Source organism: Moschus berezovskii, chromosome 6 (assembly GCF_049115385.1).
Source record: "Moschus berezovskii isolate FMDL1 chromosome 6, NW_MosBer_1.0, whole genome shotgun sequence".
NCBI lineage: Eukaryota > Metazoa > Chordata > Mammalia > Artiodactyla > Moschidae > Moschus > Moschus berezovskii.
Genome location: NC_142465.1, coordinates 90,670,735 through 90,692,645, shown reverse-complemented (window position 1 = coordinate 90,692,645; position 21,911 = coordinate 90,670,735). Strand labels below are relative to the sequence as shown.

Sequence of the window (21,911 nt, the reverse complement as noted above, 5' to 3'; positions counted from 1 at the left end):
AAGCAACAAAAATTAAAAAATACATGTATAGATGAACTGGGAACTCTAGCTAATTTACTTTTATATCATAAAACATACATTATTTAGATAAATGCATGATTTACTAGAGATGTGTTATAAAGGTTTTAACAACCAAAGCTCTATTTCTCTGTTGCCAGCTGATAAATAATCTCTATTATTTCCTTTGTTTCCGAGTCTGTAATGTTTTCTGTGTAAAATATATTTTTCTGAATGTTAGAAATATATAAATAATACTCCAATTTAAGGTAATAACAGCAATTTCTATCTTATATTTATCTCAACCATAACCAAACCATTAAAAATAGGAAATGCTCAATAATACACTCTTTAGTAATACAAGAAGAAAAAGAATTAACACTAAAAATGTTATTCCAAACATGAACTCTTTTACTTTAACTGGTTTATTTGTTAATTTTTCATTTTCTATGAATGATCCTCTTTTCATGTAACCAATCCATGTATTACTCTTTATGTATTGCTTGCATATAATATTTAAATAAAGATTATTCCAAAAACCCTAACTTGCCTCATAGAATAGTAATATTAATGATTTAACTAACCACCTACAAGAAAACAAGATTTTGCATGAAGTATACATGCAGCTATTACATAATTTTAAGGTATAAACATATTATGTTTATAACTGTATCTACTGAAAGTCCTTTAACATAACCCCAGAGTAAGGTCCCAGTATTATTTAATAACAGTTTATACACTTTACTATACTTGGAACTTCCCCCTGACTAGTAACGTTCCTAATTTTGAAGTAGCCAAAACTACCTCATGTTTTTCTTTTCCATTCATGATCTATGTGCCTCTGTTACGAACTTGCAAACGGATCAAAATGACCATCCAACAATGCTGCATGCATGTGTGTTCAGTCACTTCTATCATGTGTTGTGAAGATTTCAATTGTGAATGTAGCCAAGTTGGTATAAAAGTTGATGGTTTTATACCAACCATTGTTTCCCATATGTGGAGGCAGAAACAGAGAAAGAAAACAGCTCTCCCACGCTGCTTGTTGTACTGTACTTCACTAATCTCGGAAACTCCAATACTTTGGCCACCTCATGCGATGAGTTGACTAACTAGAAAAGACTCTGATGCTGGGAGGGATTGGGGGCAGGAGGAGAAGGGGATGACAGAGAATGAGATGGCTGGATGGCATCACCAACTCGATGGACATGAGTTTGAGTGAACTCCGGGAGTTGGTGATGGACAGGGAGGCCTGGCCTGCTGTGATTCATGGGGTCGCAAAGAGTTGGACACAACTGAGCGACTGAACTGAACTGAACTGAACTGAATCTCGGAGAAGGCAATGGCAAGCCACTCCAGTACTCGTGCCTAGAAAATCCCATGGATGGAAGAGTCTGGTAGGCTGCAGTCCGTGGGGTCACTAAGGGTCGGACACGACTGAGCAACTTCACTTTCACTTTTCACTTTCACACATTGGAGAAGGAAATGGCAACCCACTCCAGTGTTCTTGCCTGGAGAATCACAGGGATGGGGGAGCCTGGTGGGCTTCCCTCTATGGGGTCACACAGAGTCGGACACGACTGAAGTGACTTAGCAGCAGCAGCAATCTCGAGTCTAGAAGTTTGCCATATAATCTAGAGTAGATCTGGGTGGAAAGTCCAGGGGTGCTCTATTACAGCCTAAATAAAGATGACTTCCCCGGGTTGACTTGAGACATGCAGGTGGTAATGGAGTCTAGAGATACATATGAAGCCAATGTAGGCAGCTTTGTACTCTGCTGGCTTCCTCTGCCTTTAGTGACAGAGGGAAGGAAATATCCATTTTAGACCTTTTTTTGTCTTAACCTATGAAAAATTCAACATTCTATTTAATCAAAAGAGAAAATGGATTCAATGAAGAATTAAATATGTATCGAGTATGTTGTGTTTATTAGTTCATCTGCTAGGCACTAATATCAGTGTCTAGCATTGAGTGAACATTTCAGATTTGAGCCAAGTTCAGCCTTTGGCCATGACATCTATGCCTTCAACATTATGTAGTTGGTATGCATATACATTAAACATTCTGGTTTTAATCTTGTTGAATCTTATATTTTAATAATATTTCTCATAAAATGTCTACTTAGGTATCACGTTGACTGTTAAAAATTGCTTTTTTTATTTTTTTTTTGAATATTATTTTTTCTGTCGATTTTCTCAAATTATTTATAAACACTGATTATTCAAAAAGACTGTTAGAAGTGCAATATTTTATAATGGTCATATCAGTCACTGTCAGTCATATAAAACTTCAATGTTTCAAACTAAAAAAACAGCTCCAGGAAATTAAAATAGTAATTCCACATCAATGATTATCACCCTAGTATCATACCACCTGAGTAAAACTGCAAGAGACTAAGAGCCAGGAATACATTCTCATGTTATCAACTTTCTTTTTTTAATTCTGAAATTTTGGCTCTTTTTGCCTCAGTTCCTCCATATTATAAACACTGAATGTTGGCAGCTAATCAAGTAATGATTGGAAAGTGCTTAAAGCTTAAATATTCTTGGAAGAGAAGTAGTGTACAGGTGCAAAGTAAAAGATATTTTTTAAATGTTTCCCACAAATTGAGAGAAAAAAAACAACAAAATTCTTCTTGGGCCATGTTTACAAAAGAATAAAGTATTAAAACACCACTATAATTGTAGGGAAATGAGCTTGCCTGGGGTGGATTCACCTCACTTATTTATTATCATACACCCCTAAATATTTCCAAAAAGTTTTGAGACAGCTTATAATGAAATACAAAGTAAAAAGACTATAGGTAAGAGAGAAAAGAAGATTTATGAAATAGTCATGTCAAAACTTGAGAAGTTCTAGCAACTGGGAATAAAAATTACAAGATTCCTACCAATCATTTTCAAAATAGAAATATAATGGTGTATAAAAAGAGCATTAAAAATAATAAAAAGTATGCCTATTCCTCATGAAAAGAGAAATGTACCAGCTATCAACAAGAGTGATTTACTTTTGGAGATGCCACAGAAGGAGCAGTCATTTGTACAATGTGTGTATATATATATACACATTCTGCCAAACATTGTGCTGGGAGGTAGAGGCAAGGAGAGAAAGAAAGGTTGGTTCTCTGCTTGGAACTCAAAGTTCCAAGGGAGGAGAAGGACCTTAACTCACTAACCACAAAAAGATGAGTATGAGGTAATTCCAGAGTAAAATAGTTCTGGTGGAAAGGAAGGTAATATGAGGATGGATAATAAGGAAACCACAGCTAGACTCCTTGAAGAACTTAGGGTCCTTGAAGAACTGAGGCTCGAAATGAAATCCGTTTGATGACTGTGAGTTCACTCAGAACAAAGTGAGGGTGGTTTAAAAGCATGAGAGAGACAGGGACAGAGACAAATAGACAACCAAACAAAACGAGACAGACAGACAGACACAGGGTGAGACAGGCAAAAAGTCAGAGAGAGAAACAGAAAAACACACGAAGAAAGAGAAGAGTTCACGCTAAGTCCTGGGGCAGGAAAGAGCTTGAGACTCTTGAGGAGTGGCAGTAAAGATCCGAGCAGTTGAAGCAGAGAGCACTGTGAGATAAGGCTGAGCCAGAGAAGCAGAGCCTTGTGGGCATATTAAGGATTTACTATAAAGCAATAAGGAGCTCTTAAAGCATTTCAAAAAGCAAACCAAGAGTCAATTTCTATAAAACCTCTTCCCATATCGTCTCTTAAAATTTCAGTTCAGTTCAGTTGCTCAGTTGTGTCCGACTCTTTGCGACCCCATGAAATCACAGCACGCCAGGCCTCCCTGTCCAGCACCAACTCCCAGAGTTCACTCAAACTCATGTCCATCGAGTCGGTGATGCCATCCAGCCATCTCATTCTCTGTTGTCCCCGTCTCCTCCAGCCCCCAATCCATCTCACATCAGAGTCTTTTCCAGTGAGTCAACTCGTCTCATGAGGTGGCCAAAGGATTGGAGTTTCAGCTTTAGCATCAGTCCTTCCAATGAACACCCAGGATTGATCTCCTTTAGAATGGACTGGTTGGATCTCCTTGCAGTCCAAGGGACTCTCAAGAGTCTTCTCCAGCACCACAGTTCAAAAGCATCAATTCTTCAGCGATCAGCTTTCTTCACAGTCCACTCTCACATCCATACATGACCACGGGAAAAACCATAGCCTTGACTAGACGGACCTTGGTTGGCAAAGTTATGTCTCTGCTTTTTAATATGCTATCTAGGTTGGTCATAACTTTCCTTCCAAGGAGTAAGCGTCTTTTAATTTCATGGCTGCAATCAGCATCTGCAGTGATTTTGGAGCCCAAAAAAATAAAGTTTATGGTCCAGGAAAAGTCTCTCTGGAGCTAATTGTTCCAGATGAAGTTTTACTGACCTTGTTAGAAAATAAATGGTTTAGAAGAAATTGTATTGCACCTCCCTTTTCAGAGAAGGAGAAATGGGAAGAACAGAATTTTCTGGAAGCACTTTTTATGGATTTTTGATGGGAGACTTGCAGAGGAGATCCAGGTTTGGCATTTGGTGATTTACTTTTCGAGAGTAAATTCTCAGAGTGGCTCCCCAAACAGCAGGCTCAGAGAACCAATATTCCTGAGGTAAACAGATTGACTACCCATTCCAGTATTCTTCGACTTCCCTGGTGGCCCTGATGGTAAAGAATCTACCTACAATATGGGAGACCTGGGTTTGATCCCTGGGTTGGGAAGATCCCATGGAGAAGGGAACAGCTACCCACTTCAGTATTCTGGTCTGGAGAATTCCATGGACAAAGGAACCTGGCAGGTTCCAGTTCATGGAGTCACAAAGGGTCAGACACCACTGAGCCACTTTCACATTCAAATAGATTGTAGAAGTCAGGGATCTGGGAGGCAAAAATAGATGGAACCCACTGCTTTATTAGTTGGAAGAAATAGGAAGCTGATTTCTTCTCGTCTTTCTTTTCCTCTGTTTAGCCTTGCTAGGTCCACTCACTCTCTCTCCTTGACAGTCATCATCCGACTGTAGCTTCTTTATGTCTATCTATGTCTTTCTCTCCAGAGCGTTTCTCTCTAACTTGGTTAAGACTGGTTGATTGTGTTTTCCAGAATATTTCATTCTGAGTGAATGTATGAAAGTTGTAAAGTACATAATGAAGAGGATCTTTTTGTTACAATGATCAAAGGCAGGTGGTACTCAGTGAAAGGCTAAGAAATCACACAAGAGTGACTGTAAAGCTGGTGGTTATAAACATGTCCCTCAGTAGAAAAGGTGATAAAGAATGGCTTGTGCAGCCTTACGGGTCCAGGATTCCCATGTCATTGGTCATCTCTCTGGACTGACAATATCTGTCCCAAAGCAATACTTCCACACTTGCCTATTATATTAGAACAGAGCCTAAGAACAGAGCGTGGTAACTGCTTAGTCTTGAATGAAACTTTTTTTTTCTCCTGTACTGTTGAGGGAAGATTGACTACAAAGAGTTCTTTCACAGGCTTGTATTTACCCTACAAACCACATGCCCTGGGTTCTGGTCTTGGATTTATAAGGTTGATAAGACTCTTTCCATTCAGTTCAGAGTCAGGCATGGATGAGCAAAAATTTTCTCATATAGCTACAGAGAAATGGGACCTACAGAGAAATAGGGGGCACACAAGTGTTGATTCCCACAAGCCCCTTAAAAATAGAATACCTGTTTTAGACCTCTCAAGGGTAGGTTTCAGTGTTGTTTCTTATTTCTATTCTTACATCGAATCAGAAAGCAGCCTGAAACTTGACTCATCATTACATATGGCCTATTGACAGTTGACAACAACTTTACTCATCATTACATATGGCCATTTACAGTTGACAGCTGTCAACCACGCAAGTTCACATACGTTGCTTCACAATCACATGGCATCACAAAGAGTGGGGTGAGATCCCAGGCCAACATGCCACTGATCCGCCTAGAATGAACCACCGCAGCTGGAAACCACCTCTCTGAAATAAAACAGGTCCCATACTTGTACATTTAACCTCAGTATCTCACCATTAAAAACCTACCATCACATTCAAATTAAATGGTCTTTTATTGCATGCAGTACCCTTAGAACACTTTTGTTCTGGTACTTATATCTGATACTAGTGTTTTTATTCCCTTTCTATTCAAGTTAATTTCCTACATGAAAAGAAAAAAAGAAGGGAAATGGTATTGTGGTCTTTAGACCACAAGGAAACCCTGTTTCTTAAGATACAGAAGTAGGCATATGTCCAGTTTAAATTCAGAGAATGAGAGATCATAGGAGTTAGGAAACAATAAAATCACAAAGATATAAGACTTCAGAAATTTATCTAAACTGCCTGTTTTCAAAACCAACTCCAGTTTTAAGTACAGCAGAATAAAGTTGCTGTCAGTAGCACAAATTCAAAGTCTGTAATAGTAAAGTTTTGTTCTGTGTGTGTGTGTGTATATATATATATATATATATACAAATTTATGAGGCAGCATCTTCTCCAATATAATTTATTCACCTCGCACATTTTACATCATCATTGCAGAATTTATGGCTACCTATTCCAAGCAGGTCTTATGGAAGGAATTTTAGTCAAGACACAAATCACTTGCAGCTAGTGATTTCTAACCTTTATTACCCCTGTAAGACAGACAACTTTTGAGACACAGCCTAAACATGTCAAAAGGTTGGTTTTCCATTAATATCAGCAGGAGCAGAAAATGACACTGCAGTTGTCCTTGGAACAGAGAAGCTGACAGATTTGCTGAAAGGTTCAGCCATTGTAGGATTTTGTTAAAAATCTAAAGGCTGCAGCATTTCCTTTTGAAGTTCTGAAACATCTTGGAATTCAAAAAGCTCAACAAAGAATAACATGGACAATTGGGTTTTTCAAAACTCCATTTTAATTTAGTTTTTCAAATACGATGCCCAGTCATTTAGCATGTCAACTTACTCAAAGATACAAAGTAAGTTCATTAAGAATTATCACTGAAGGTCCCCAAATAGATTTCCAATTCTGAGAATATATTCCAAGGTCTAATATGTTTAATTTAAACGTCCCACCTTTCCCCTGGGCATTCCCAACAACTCTAATTGAAAGGCACTTAACAGAGGCAGGCCCACAATTCTGAGTATTGTATACTGGCTCTCAAATTGAAGGTCTTTCCATTCAAAGTGTGAAAAATCAGATTCCAGATCACTTGTCCTTTATAATTCCTGTAATCTTTTCTAGTTAAACTTAACATCTGAGTATTACCGTAAAAACCAACATCCAGGACTAAATCTCCGAGAGTTGGCAGCTATATTGTTCTATACTGGAAGGCTCAAAAGAGAACTGTACACTGTTTGGGTAGCAGACAGAAGTTGAGTGAGTCAGCTGAGATTAACACAAAGACTTACTTCTACTAAGATTTTATATAATTAAACATACTGTATGTACTTCTTCAAGAGAAATAACAGTTCTTAGCCAACCTTGTATTTAGGAAATTAACTTGGTTCATTCTTATCCTAATTTTTATGGAGCTGATAAAATTTTAACTTTTTATCTAACTCACAGTCAAAAGCATACAAATGTTGAACAGCAATCTTGAACTATATGTCAGAGGTATGACTTAGAACAGCAGTTAAGTTCTTTTATTCCCTCACTCAATATTTAGATGACTCAACTGAAATTCAAAAACAACGACTCTCTATATTTAATAAATCATAATAAAATAGAAACCATACATACTGACCTGTCTCCTCTGGTCTGACAGTCTATATTAAATTTTACAACTAAAAATGAGGGTTTCCCAGGTGGCTCAGATGGTAAAGAATCCACCTGCAGTGAGGGAGACCTGGGTTTGATCCCTGGGTTGGGAAGATCCCCTGGAGGAGGGCATGGCAACCCACTCCAGTATTCTTGCCTGGAGAATCCCCCATGGACAGAAGAGCCTGGCGGGCTACAGTCCATAAGGAAGCAAAGAGTTGGACAAACTGAGCAATTAAGCACAGCACAGCACTCAAGTCTTCTTTAGGAAGAGATCCCAGTCCATACTGAACTTAGCTGGTCATTCTTTTTTTAAAGATTAGATCACTGCTTTGTTTTTGTTTGCTTATTTGTTTGTTTTTGGCTATGTCAAAAGGTATATAGATTCTGAGTTCCCTCAGCAGGGATTGAACCTGCACCACCTACACTGGAAGCACAAAGTCTGGACCACTGACGGGATAACTAGGGAAGTCCCTTGTCAAATATTTTAGAAAGGAATCTACAAGGCTTATATTCTATCAGAGCACAATATACCTCGTAACACAAACCCAGTTCTTCAAGGAAGCACTGCTTAAAAAAAAAAATGTAGTTTTCTAATTTACCAACTTAAGTTTACTATTTGTTTCCATTGTACAGATCTCAACTTATAAAATGAACAAATCTTGACAATGAGAAGAAAAGAAAGATGGGGAAAAAAGAAAATATCTTCTCTATACTCAGAAAAATGAACACCGTTCCCTAGAAAATAGACTCATTTCTCTCATTCCATAAAGGATAAAAAAATGACCATGAACAATTCCAATTGTATCAGATCTATGGAAAATTCAGAAGACAATGAAACCAGTTAATTTCCTAAATTCCAGGCTTATAAGAATAAAAGCAAAGACCTACGAAATTTTACCTCTAAGTACCTAAGCCCAAAACAGTTGCTGTTAAAATTTGCCACACTTGCCTTAGTTTTTACATAGAGAATGTGTTTGGTTTCACAGGTAATTGGTAGCCTTGAGCACATGTAACTTACAATCACTGAATGAAAAGATTTGCTTTGGTGAATTAAAATGGAACAATTTCTCTAAAATAAAGGGAAAAAAGGCCAAAAAAAGTTAAGGGGATTAATAGGCAAGTGTTTCATCTATTTTTGCATTTAATTTGATGTACTGAAGGCTCTAGGCATCTAAAAATATAACTCTTTTATTCTTATAAGTCTGCAAGATTTGGCTTTTGGAACAGAAACAGTTTAGGTGGAGAGGGAATTGTTGAATTCTGCGTCTATGTTTAAAAAAAAAAAAGAGTGGGTTGACCATAACCCGAGGCCCTAGCTCCTGCAGAGTGCCTGTTGTTATGAAAGCAAGGTGCTCCACACGATCTAATCATAGCACTAAACCTTGTTACAAGCCCTTTTACAGCTCCAATATCTGGGTTACATGGAAACACGCTGGAGAGCCTCCTTGTACTATGAAATAAATGTCATTCTGACTGGCATCCTCTCTTCCAGCAAGTAATTTCCCTCCGCTGATAAATCGATACAGCAAAAACAAATGAGAACGCACAATGGGCACAGCGAGGATTACATTTTTATTCATTTCAGAGCCCCTGCAGCCAAGTTTTTTAAGCACAATAGCAGAAAATGATGCACTTGAGCTAGGAAACAAGAGAGATACATAGAGACATTGAGATAAGAAAAGAAAGACAAAAAAAGGAAAAAAGGCAAGAAGTGGGAACAAAGAGAAAGCCAGGAGACAGAAGGCAATTGTGTCCCTACCAAGCAGTTCAGACACAAACTTTTGTTAGAGAGTTAAGATTATTATTTAAATTCCTGCCCAGCTCCTCATGGACAGGATTGGAGAAACACAAGTAGATCTCTTTTTTTTTTTTTTCCCCACTTCTTTATTCTGAAAGTTTGCAGATAATTTGAAAAGGATCTAAGATCTTATCTTTCTTTGATTGATTAATTATTGATACCAACATGGGAACCACACATGAAAACTTATCTAGTAAACTCTGAACTAGAAATGGTACAAAAGACACAATAGATCCTTATTCATCTCCGGAAGTCCCCTTAAGTCTTTTTTTTTTTTTTTTTGCCTTTAAGGCAAAGATGGAAAGGGCAAAACAAAAGAGAAGCCAGAACACGGTGTCTATTCAAACAGGAATAGGAAATTCCTATACAGATATCTTTTAAGATTGACTTTATAACTCCCCAATTAATTGAATGAGTTATCATATAAAAAGAATGTGGAGCACACTTTAAAGTAAAAATCTGAAGATAGTTTGTCTTCGGAAAGGAAAATAAAAAGACCATTTCATAAAACCTTGAAAACCCTATATTTTCCTATAAACAAATAGTATTATATTTTCTGTTATTCATCATGGTATTTAATCCTTCCTAAAACAATGGAAATAAAAACAAGATTATAAAGTCCTAATAAAGCTTTTTAGATGATTGCGCTATTATAATCCTTAAACTCAAAAATAGTTCTTTGGCAAGCTATTCAACTATCCATGCCATATCCTCTTCATCAATAAAAATAGGGATTAGGGCAAAAGGGACTATCTCAGGGTATTTGAGAGAATTAAACTAGCTAGTATAAGTAAAATGCTTAAACATCTCCTGACTCAGAGTTCACGTCACGTCAGTATGATCACCACCACTACCACCACCATTACCACTACCATCAACATCATCATATCATCCATTGCTTCCCAAGCTACAATTAGTTATTTGGGTGTTATCAACATTTTCTGTTTGACCTATAGGCTAACTATGTATTCATATAATATATTCTTGGTGACACTGCATAATACTGAACTAGATAGATTCAGGGTCTCATCCGCCCACAGTTTTTAAATATTAACTGTTTTGTGATATTCCAGAGTCAGTACACTCTCTTGAAAGAGAAAGTCAGAAAATGAATCACTATATTCAACCCATTCTTTGAATTTAATTTAAAGTATTCTTTTCACTGTTTTCTTTACTAAAGTCTGGAAGATTATGCATACTTTTTCTTCCTTAAAATATCTATGTAACTGATATTTCCTACTATCTTTACAATGCTAATTCTAATATAATATAGAATTTAATATATTATACTTTTAATGTTGTTTGTGATCTTTCTCCTTGGCTCTAATTTGATTACTCTTTTTCTATTAATTGCTTTCATTAGCATATATCTCCTCCATCATTCATCACTCCACTCCATGGTCCAACCATGTCACTTTTTGAGAAGTAGTAAGAAAGAGGAATAGATCATACTGGTTCTTCATTTGTATCACAAACTTCAATGACGAAGAGAAACAAGAAAAGAAAGCAAGCAAAAAGAGTAGAGGAGGGTTCTTCTGGACTCTGCTATTCTTTCTCTCTCATATTGTCATTAAACATAGGTGTTTATAGGGCTAAATCAATGTCTCAATATTTTTTTTCACTAACATCCTCCCTGATGAACCTTTCTATAAATTTTTCCTTTAAGGCCTCGCTGTGAAATTTTAATACACAAAATATATTGTATATTTACTGTATATGTATCTGTGCTTTGAGCACTCAAAGGGTAAGTCTTTTTACCTCCTAAAAACCAAGTTTTGCCTGTTTAGCAGCAATATCATCTTGAGAATTCATGGACTAATTCTTCTTATGAAAACAGATTTCCACTTAGCAAACTGCTGCTACTGCTGCTGCTAAGTCGCTTCAGTCGTGTCCGACCCCACAGACGGCAGCCCACCAGGCTCCGCCGTCCCTGGGATTCTCCAGGCAAGAACACTGGAGTGGGTTGCCAGGTCCCATGTAATTGTGGAAGGTGAGCTGAAATTCAGTTAGAGCTATGTATGTGTGTTGTGTGTTTGTGTTTTGTGTTGAGCAAACCTTTAACAACTAATCCATGGCTGTAAAATTCATTTTATCCCAAATCCAAAAGAGTACTCTGAAGGTCAAAGATCTATGGTAGTTTGTGAAAGTTGCCTAACAAGCTACAAAGCAGTTTAAGGACAAGAAGAAAGGAGGATGTATAGTAGAGTGGAATTGTTTCCAATTAAGGCAGCTAGGGAATTAGGTAGGTGGAATGTAATTATCTATATTGGAGTTTGGCCAGGCTTCTGGATTCTTCAAAAAAAAAAAAGAAAAAGCTCTATGATTTTTAACGAATAGAGAGGTAGGTCCAAGTTTAACATCTCATCCAAAAAAAAGAAACAAGATTTCTAAGTCCTTATTTCCCGGAACGTAAGTGGTATTCTTCTTTAACGAATGTGAAACTGCTTATACATCCCATACTTCAATTTGAAATAATTATTTCATAAACCAATGACCTTGGAAATGGGAGTGTTGAAGAAGAAACAGTAAAATAGCTCCAGCAGTCAATGAAAGCAGAGGCACAATTTATACCAAATAAAAATCAAACCTGCAGTGTTTTGAGATACAAGTATTTGCTAAGTCATAGCAACAGCTATCTAAAAGTGAACATGATATCAGTTTATGCTTTTTTTTTTTTTGATTACCTGAAGAAGTAATTCTTAAAGCAGGTTAGTTTTGTTCCAAGTGTACAAACCCTTCCCCAATGATGGGGCCGCCAAGGTGGTATAATGAAAACATACCTTCTGCAAACTCAGGAAGCCCAAGATGTGTGAGCAATAAATGTAAAAAGACATTATACCCTTCATAATCAGGCCGAATGAAGATGTGAACTGAATAAATGCTTGAGAAAATTCATAGCTGCTATTAGATACAAAGATCGAAGTGTTAGACACCTTTTAGCTCAACTTTCATTTAATTTGCGGCTTTCGTTTCTAGAGTCTGAAGGGAGTGAAAAATTCTTCTCTAATTTTTTTCCTCTTTCATGACTTGACCAGAAAGATGAAATTGGGGTACTTTAATTACCATTCAGAGCCAAAGCTTGCCCTTTGATATGGAAATCCCACTTCTGCAACTGCCTTTTTCTGGCCCTTCTCCTCCCAGTTGCCCACCAAGAATTTTAAGTAGCTTTGTCACCAGCTGATCCTGCAAGCTAAACTGTAGTTCTTTCCTGTTAAGTTTTGTTTAAGTTACACTATGCATCTTCCACCAGATTGGAAGAGCTGAAAGCAAGGAAGGAGGAGAGAGGGGGGAAAAAAGCAGAGAGAGAGAGAGAGAGGAGAAGAGAGCATGAATGAGAATATGACTGACTCAATCCATTAGAGTTGCTGAATTATAGTTCCTACCCTGTCAGCATGAAGCGTGGCCCATTCTGCACAAAGCCTCTCACTTTAAACGCACACACAGAGCACACACTGATGAAAGCTGCCATGTACAGCTAGCCGGTTATTGTCATCTGCCTGCTGCATGACTCCCGGCTTTGCTATAATTATTAATTGCACTTGTCAACTGTCATTAATTCCTCTTTAGCATCCCTGTCTTTGAGTAATTAGACAGAAAAGCCTCACTGAGCTCATTGTTTAGAGTCCCCTAAAAGAGTCCACTGGGCTTTCCGTGGAGAAAACCATCAGGAATACAATAGACCACTTCTCAGTTAACCCTTTGGAAGTGTAAAGAGAAGGTAGAGGGCTTTTTACAGGTTTAGGTGGCCAGCTTTGCTTTGTGGGTACAGAATGTCATGCTCAGCTCCCTTATACCTGGACCCATATTCTAAATCTTACTTGCAGGGAAGAGGTATTCAAGGTAATCAAAAAATCAGAGAAAGTCCTTGTGAAAAACAAAACTTCCAAATTGGCATCTTCAAATTTCTAATTATTTTCTCATTTGATCTTATGCTTTATATTTTATAGAAATCATGTTTTTCAAAATAATATTTTCCTATGTTTACCATATAGCTTTATGTATACAATACATGTATGTATACATGAATGATGCACAAAGTTTTTCCAGGTGCCTTTTGGTTTCTCTGTGTCATAATTTGGCTTCTAAATTTTAGATTGACAGGATAGAAGCTCCAGTTCTTATTTAGTCCTTTTTCCAACCTTCTACGCAAGGAGTCAGGTGACAATGTTTTTAATTGTACAACTGATGACTCTTATTTTTAAATTTTATTTTTAAAAGCCCATGGCCTCCAAAAGTTCCGTGAATTTGGCAAGACTCAGCTGATAAATCGAACATGGTTTACATTAGAGTAGTAACTATAAATGAGAATTACTATGTTAGCATGTTGAATGACATAATGCATAAGAAAGCACTTTAAAAACTGCAAAGTGCTATAAAACATCATAATAGCTTTTTATCATTATTGGCTTATAAAACTAAGCTCCTTTGACACTTTTAAATTATTTGTAGCTTTAAATGCTTGGGCAATCAAAAATAAGTCAAGATTGAGGATTATTTAGCTGTTTTCTAATAATAACATTGATAATAATACCAAAATAGATATTATTTGTGTAAGCAAATAATAGAAATATTAAATAGAAATGTTAAATAAATATTAGAATATATCTAAACAGTAAGGTTGATTGAACTAGCTGCTCCACTGTAAAAGAAAAATCATAAGAATTTCTCTGAAAAATAAACATGTATGGAGTTTTGAAAAATGAACTAAAGTAAGTATGATCACTAGGGATCATTAGAGCTCCTTCTTATATTATCTTAGCTATAATATTTCTTTCAGACGCTTGGTGAGTTCTTTCTAGCAGTAATAATACCATTTATTGAAGTCTAGATATGTGCTCTATGTACCTTATACATCAATCCATTTGATGCTCAAATGTCCACGAAATAGGTACTATTATCTCAATTTTAGAGATGGAAAAACTGAGCAACAAGCAATTGAGGAAGTTGTTCAGGATCTCACAGCTAGTCAGGGACTGGTAAGTCCAAAAGCTCCACTCTTAATCAGTCTTCTAGTCCACCTCTCCAGAAGTTAAGGTACTATCCTATCTAAGTTTCCAGTCACTGGGTAATGGATCTCGATTTCTGGAAGTTTTCCCTAAAGAGCAAAATACATTAAAATATTTGAAATATTTGTCATAAAAATGTGATATAACTATGTGCTGGACACCACAGGGACCTGCCATCCCATACATTCAAAGTGGAAGCTATGCGTGTATGTGTGTGTGTGTGTGTGTGTGTGTGTGTGTGTGTGTAGAGGGAGAGAGAGAAAATAAGTTAGGGATTACTCTAACTATCCTTGGGCACTACTATTATTGTGTGTAATTGCTAGGTTAAGACAAAAAATCCAATTTTATTTGCATAACTATATATATGGTTGTGAAGTGCTCAGTCGTGTCCAACTCTTTGCAACCCCACAGAGCCTGCCAGGCTCCTCCGTCCATGGGATTTTTCCAGGCAAGAATACTGGAGTGGGTTGCCATTTCCTTCTCCAGAGGATCTTCCTGACCCAGGGATCGAACCTGGGTCTCCCGCTTTGTAGGCAGACGCTTTTACCGTCTTGAGTCACCAGGTAAGTCTTTATATATATATATATATATAAAATACACACATATACACCTGTGCCAAAGAATTGATGTGATCAAACTGTGGTGCTGGAGAAGACTCTTGAGAGTACCTTGGACTGCAAGGAGATCAAACCAATCAGTAATAAGGATATCAACCCTGAATACTCATTGGAAGGACTGATGCTGAAGCTGAAGCTCCAATACTTTGGCCACCTGGTGAACAGCCAACTCATTGGAAAATACCCTGATGCTGAGAAAGACTGAAGGCAGGAAGAGAAGAGGGCGACAGAGGATGAGATGGTGGGATGCATCACCAATTCAATGGGTATGAATTTTAGCAAAGTCTGGGAGATGATACGGGACATTGGGGCCTGGCATGCTGCAGTCCATGAGGTTGCAAAGAGTACAACTTAGTGAGCGAACAACACAGGCACATAAATTGAACTATTAGTCTAGATCCATGTACTGTTTATTGAGTTCAGTTCAGTTCAGTTCAGTCGCTCAGTCGTGTCCGACTCTCCGAGACCCCATGAACCACAGCATTGAGTATTTACTGTATATCCAGTTTATGCTAAAAAGTTTGTAAGGCACTGAGTGAAAAAGGAAAGCATAAATTATGATTTTTAATTAAAAGGGGTTTTCAGACTTACTGGAGAGACAGATCTCAAGAACCATACAATTAACATACTACAAAGTGCTAAATGGAATACAATCAATAAAATAGATTAAATGAAAGTGCTATGATCAATGACAAGCCATTACTGGGAGGGAAAATACAACTTATTAAAAGGAAAAATTTTCTTTCTAAGTATCAGAGGTGTCCAACACTGAATCTGACTGATATGAAAAGAAATGAAATATCCAAGGCCAGAAACATTCAAGTGAGATGGTGATTTATAAACAATGATATGAAAGAATTTCTGCAATGGTTGTGAGGTTGAACCAGCCTAAAAACTGTCCAGGGTCATCTTAACTGTCTTAGATTCTCTAATTCCATAAGGTAAGTTTTTAGCAAGGGAGGAAACTTTATTTTGCTTGTTCTCTTGAAGAAGTCTGGTATTAAATTAGACTCTGAAAGATGAAGTTTAAAAAGTGACAAAGAGAGTGAAAAAAAAAAAAAAAAAGAATTCCAAGTAGAATTATAGGTGCAAAGATAGGTACAGAGTAGAAATAATAAATTCTTTGGCGAAGACAACTTGAAGAAAGCTACCTCACCGATACAAACAGTAACTTGAGGGAGTAGGTGGTAAGATGGAGTGAGGTGAAGTGGGTAGGAGGTAACAGAATAAATGCTGTCTCAGCAAAAAGAGACAAACCCAAAAGGCATGATCAAGAGGCTTTTTTAAAAAATTGATTCAGTGATAAGAGATGGGTTGATTGAGGGGAAAGAGTATGATGGATAAAAGGCAACTCAGGAGACAGGGCTTGGTACTAGTTGTATGGGGATAGAAGGCTGGTTTTGTCTATTTACTGTGGACTTGGGCAAATTACTTGACCTCCCTCTCACTTAGTATCCATGTCTCTGGATTGTAACTCACAGAGTTAATCCACAGAAATCATTTAGAAAAACCCCAGCACACAGTGAGTACTGAATAAATGTTAGCTATGATTATTATTAGAAAACACTCACTGCTCGCCAGTATGCTTCACTCATGTCTAATTGATGTAAAGACTATGGGAAAGGAGAGAAGAGATGTTTTACGGTGGTATTTTTCTAACAGAGATGCTCCAAAGTAGAATGAACTTTCTTGGGATGCATTAAGCTTTTTTTTTAAAGGATCTACGATGAGGAGGGGAAATAAACTATAATAATGTTGAAAAGAGGTTTTCTGCAATGAATGGGAAGGTGGATCAGATGCCTCTTAGTTCTAAAGTGTTGGAGTTCTGATGATAAATCTAGAAAGTTAATCAAGGATTCATATTTTAGTCTCTGGAGGGACATTCAATTAGGTAATAATGTCCCTCAGCTTTGGGTTCTTGAAATAGTATACTATTAAGAGTATAAGATCCAGAACAAGACTGTCTAGATTCAAATTCAGAAGTTGTCTTTTAATTCTCTTGTGTAAGCCTGAGCAAGACTTTAAAAATTTTGGTGCCTCAGTTCTCCCAAATGCAAAATTGAGATAATAATAAAACATCTCATGGAACTGTCTGAGTGCTAAAATGGTTGACACATGTAAAATGCTTATAAAGTGCTTATGAGTGTTCAACATATGTTAGTTATATTCTTGTCACTGAGATTTAAAATATAGACTGTGACAAAATGGGAAACACTAAATTTTAGAGAGAAAAAATTAACTGCAGTATATCTAAAACAAGAGTATATTTTTAACTCTCTGTTTATACTTTTACTATTCACTCTCTATAATGCCTAAATCGATGTGGCTAAAATTTTTTAGATGAAAAGTTAGCCAAAGAAGGTCCAAAGGTATTAACTTATAGAATAAAGAAGTAAGTCATGAGGATGTAGTGTGCAGAATGGTGACTGTAGGTTGTACATAATGCTGTACTGTATATTTGAAAGTTGCTAAGATAGAAGATTTAAAAATTCCTGGGTATGCCATGTCATTTCAGTCGTGTACAGCACTTTGCAACTCTATGGTCCATAGCCTGCCAGGCTGCTCTGTCTGTGGGATTCTCCAGGCATGAATACTGGAATGGGTTGTCATGCCTTCCTCCAGGGATCGTCCTAAGCCAGGGATCGAACCCACATCTCCTGTATGTCCTGCATTGGCACTCGAGTATTCTACCACTAGCGCCACCTGAGAAGCCCTAAAATTCACTATAAGAAAAAAGAAAAACAAACCTAAATACATATGGGCATGGCTGTTAGCTAGGCTTACTGTGGTGATCATTCCACAGAATACAAAAATATTGAATCACTTTGTTGGACATTTGAAACTAATATAATACTGCATTGTCAATCTATACCTCATTTTATTTTAAAAATGTATACTCAAAACAATGGCAATAAAGAAAAGAGAAAAGGATGAGAAGAGAAAAAAAGAAAAGAGAAAAGAAAATATAAGATGGACTCAGCTAGATTTTAGCTGATGGACTCAGTCTGAAAAGGTTGGTGGTATATCAGCCATAAAGCTTTATAATAAAGTGTCATTCAGATGAATTTGTAGAATCATCGTGATTAGCAGCACTACTCTCATCAAATGCATCTATACAGTTTCTATTGTGGAATTTATATTACATTTTATTTTTGGTCTCTGGAATTCCAACATTTTACCCTCTCACCCAAAATCCATATCATGCCACACACCATATAAAAGCCCTGTTGGAGGGGACAAAGCATGCTAAATATTGACATTTTTCTTAGGGAGAAAGCAAATCAATGGACTCTTACTATTTATTAAAATCAGATAAGATTAGGCATAAGGATCCTGGATTAAACAATCTGAAATTTACAGGCTGATTATGTCACTGCTGTCTTAATATTTCTGAGCCAATCTGAACGTCATGGTTTTTCTCAGCCCCTTTGCTCACATTGTCTCAAGATCTCCTCATTTCCACCACTCAAGGTCCACCTCAGATATCATTGTCTTAGCTATGTCCTTTGGAATTCTCACTTCTTCTCCACAGCTTCTCCCTCTATCAGCCCTGCATATGCAACATTTTTCCTTCTCTGATACATGAACTATAACAGAGGATACCAGTTAAAAGTATATGACATGGTGGAAATAACAACAAAAGGAGGGCTACAATGATGGTAAATACAGTCCATCAATATCTATACCTTTGGCTAGGGAGACTCCAATCTTGGCACAAAGCTTTTTAGTAGTGAATGACTAAAGAAACGTTGGTCAGTTACACAATACACAGGCATCATCAGACAAAAATAGTAACTATAGTCATCATCAGTACACTACATCCCCACAACTTATTTTATAACAGTCAGTTAATACTTTGGACCTCCTTCAACTAACTTGTCTACTAAAAAATGCAGTCACGTTGATTTAAGCATAAAAAAGGATGAACAGTAAATTCATAAAATGCATGAAAAGAGTTTAAATATGTACTTATGCTTTAGATGGTCTTCCCAGGTGCTGCTAGTGGTAAAGAGGCCACCGGCCAATGCAGGAGACTTAAGATATGCAAGTTCAATCCCGGGGCCGGGAAGAATCCCTGGAGGAGGGCATGGTGACCCACTCCACCAACCTCACCTGAAGAATCCCAGAGACAGGGGGGCTATGGTCCATAGGGTCACAAAGAGTCAGACATGACTGAAGCAACTTAGCATGCGCACACACACGCTTTAGACATATGGCACTTACTATTTGTGTGTGTATATATATATATATATATCAGGAACAGCATCTGATAAGAGGAGTTAGAAAATTCTCGCAAGTAGACTTAAAGAGTGGATACGATAGGTTGCAATGAAATATTTCTGCATCATGATTCTTGGTAGATATAATGAAATAGGCAACTTCATTGTGACACAACTCTTGGTAGGCATAAAATGCCCATGAAGGCTTCTTCATATAGCAGCCCTCAATGAGCACCAGTGATAACTCATTAAAGCCTAAGTCATACAAATTGCTTATTTGGAGTCATCAGAAGTCAGGGACACAGCTCTTTGCATCTCTGTCTTAGTTCAGAGGTGGATTTCAGGTTATCTCAAAAGAATTACATATCTCTCAAACCCTATTTGCTAAATACTATTTGTCATCATAATCAATCTACCAATCTAATCACATGGACCACAGCCTTGTCTAACTAAATGAAACTATGACCCATGCCGTGTAGGGCCACCCAAGACACACGGGTCATACTGAAGAGTTCTGAAAAATGTAGTACACTGGAGAAGGGAATGGCAAACCACTTCAGTATTCTTGACTTGAGAACCCCATGAACAGTATGAAAAGGCAAAAAGATAGGACACTGAAAGACGAACTCCCCAGGTCAGTAGTTGCCCAATATGCTACTGCAGATCAGTGGAGAAAAACTCCAGAAAGAATGAACAGACAGAACCAAAACAAAAACAGCACCCAGTTGTGGGTGTGACTGGTGATGGAAGCAAAGTCCGATGCTCTAAAGAGCAATATTGCATAGGAACCTGGAATGTTAGGTCCATGAATCAAGGCAAATTGGAAGTGGTCAACAGAAGATAGCAAGAGTGAACATCGACATTCTAGGAATCAGTGAACTAAAATGGACTGGAATGGGTGAATTTAACTCAGATGAGTAGAGGGGAAACAGTGGAAACAGTATCAGACTTTATTTTTTTGTGCTCCAAAATCACTGCTGATGCTGATTGCAGCCGTGCAATTAAAAGATGCTTACTCCTTGGAAGGAAAGTGATGACCAACATAGATAGCATATTAAAAAGCAGAGACATTACTTTGCCAACCAAGGTCCGTCTAGTTAAGGCTATGGTTTTTCCCGTGGTCATGTATGGATGTGAGAGTTGGACTGTGAAGAAGGTTGATTGCTGAAGAATTGATGCTTTTGAACTGTGGTTCTGGAGAAGACTCTTGAGAGTCCCTTGGACTGCAAGGAGATCCAACCAGTCCATTCGAAAGGAGATCAGTCCTGGGTGTTCATTGGAAGGACTGATGCTAAAGCTGAAACTCCAATACTTTGGCCACCTCATGCGACGAGTTGACTCACTGGAAAAGACTCTGATGCTGGGAGGGATTGGGGGGCAGGAGGAGAAGGGGACAACAGAGAATGAGATGGCTGGAAGGCATCACCAACTCGATGGACATGAGTTTGAGTGAACTCTGGGAGTTGGTGATGGACAGGGATGCCTGGTGTGCTGTGATTCATGGGGTCACAAAAAGTTGGACATGATTCAGCGACTGAACTGAACTGAACTGACCATTATATCTACTACTATGGGCAAGAATCCCTTAGAAGAAATGGAGTAGCCATCTTAGTCAACAAAAGAGGCCAAAATACAGTACTTAGATGCAATGTCAAAAACAACAGAATGATCTCTGTTCATTTCCAAGGCAAACCATTCATATCACAGTAATCCAAGTCTAGGCCTCGACCAGGAAAGCTGAAGTTGAATGGTTCTATGAAGACCTACAAGACTTTCTAGAACTAACACCCAAAAAAGATGTCCTTTTCACTATAGAGGACTGGAATGCAAAAGTAGGAAGTCAGGAAATACCTGGAGTAACAGAAAAATTTGGCGTTAGAGTACAGAATGAAGCAGGGCAAAGGCTAACAGAGTTTTGCAAAGAGAACGAACTGGTCAGAGCAAACACCCTCTTCCAATAACACAAGAGAAGACTCTACACATGGACATTACCAGATGGTCAATACCGAAATCATATTGATTATATTCTTTGCAGCCAAAGGTGGAGAAGCTCTATATAGTCAGCAAAAACAAGACTGGGAGCTGACTGTGGCTCACATCATGAACTCCTTATTGCCAAATTCAGACTTAAATTGAAAAAGTAAGAAAAACCACTAGACCATTCAGGTATGACCTAATCAAATAATACAGTGGAACTGAGAAATAGATTTAAGGGACTAGATCTGATAGATAGAGTGCCTGATGAATTATGGATAGAATATCATGACATTGTACAGGAGACAGGGATCGACAATCCCCAAGAAAAAGAAATGCAAAAAAAGCAAAATGGCTATCTGAGGAGGCCTTACACATAGCTGTGAAAAGAAGAGAAGCGAAAAGCAATGGTGACAAGGAAACATATACCCATTAGCATGGAGAGTTCCAAAGAATAGCAAGGAGAGATAAGAAAGCCTCCCTCAGCGATCAGTGCAAAGAAATAGAGGAAAACAACAGAATAGGAAAGACTAGCGATCTCTACAAGAAAATTAGAGATACCAAGGGAAT

The 21,911-nt window shown here is 37.6% G+C and overlaps 1 protein-coding gene across 6 annotated transcripts in view; it reads right to left on the bottom strand.

Moving 5' to 3' along the window:
- Positions 1 to 21,911, bottom strand: part of SOX5 (SRY-box transcription factor 5) — a 1,155,320-nt gene that overhangs the window by 790,655 nt on the left and 342,754 nt on the right. The gene's annotated exons all lie outside the window — the stretch shown is intronic.